This window comes from Colobus angolensis, unplaced genomic scaffold (assembly GCF_000951035.1).
Source record: "Colobus angolensis palliatus isolate OR3802 unplaced genomic scaffold, Cang.pa_1.0 Scaffold337, whole genome shotgun sequence".
NCBI lineage: Eukaryota > Metazoa > Chordata > Mammalia > Primates > Cercopithecidae > Colobus > Colobus angolensis.
This window is the reverse complement of record NW_012116677.1, coordinates 187,933-188,638: the sequence shown is the minus strand read 5'-3', so window position 1 is coordinate 188,638 and position 706 is coordinate 187,933. Positions and strand designations below refer to the sequence as shown.

General features: G+C 51.4%; 1 pseudogene; it reads left to right on the top strand.

Annotated features, from left to right (window-relative positions):
• Positions 1-8: 8 nt before the first annotated feature.
• LOC105519025 lies at positions 9-483 on the top strand (annotated as a pseudogene).
• Positions 484-706: the final 223 nt, after the last annotated feature.

The window sequence follows — 706 nt, the reverse complement described above, 5'->3', positions numbered from 1 at the left end:
CGGTGGCTGAGCTTACGCAGCAGATGTTTGATGCTAGGAATATGATGGCCGCGTGTGACCCCCGCCATGGCCGCTACCTAACGGCGGCTGCCATTTTCAGTGGTCGCATGCCCATGAGGGAGGTGGATGAACAAATCTTCAACATTCAAAATAAGAACAGCAGCTACTTCACTGACTGGCTCCCCCACAACGTCAAAATGGCCGTCTGTGACATCCCACCCCGGAGGCTAAAAATGTCAGCCACCTTCATTGGGAACAACATGCCAGAAACTCTTCAAGCGTGTCTCAGAGCAGTTTACAGCGATGTTCCGGCGCAAGGCCTTCCTCCATTGGTATACCGGCGAGGGGATGGATGAGATGGAATTTACCGAGGCGGAGAGCAACATGAACGACCTGGTTTCTGAGTATCAGCAGTACCAGGATGCCACGGCCGAGGAAGAGGAGTTTGAGGAATATGCAGAGGAGGAGGAGGAGGAGGCCTAGAACTTTCCTTTTCTAGGTAAAGGGGGGAAGCAGGGTGGATTCTTTACTGTGTTCTGACTGCCATGTGTCACTATGCACTTGTTCGTGTCTTCACCTCTCCTCCTGCTGCATTTTAAAGCATTTTTATAGTATATGATTTTGCCTAATAAAGTATTCTCATAGCGTCTGGCTTCACCTCCAACTTTTCTATGGGCCCTCCTCCGGCTACGGCTGCCAGGTGCGC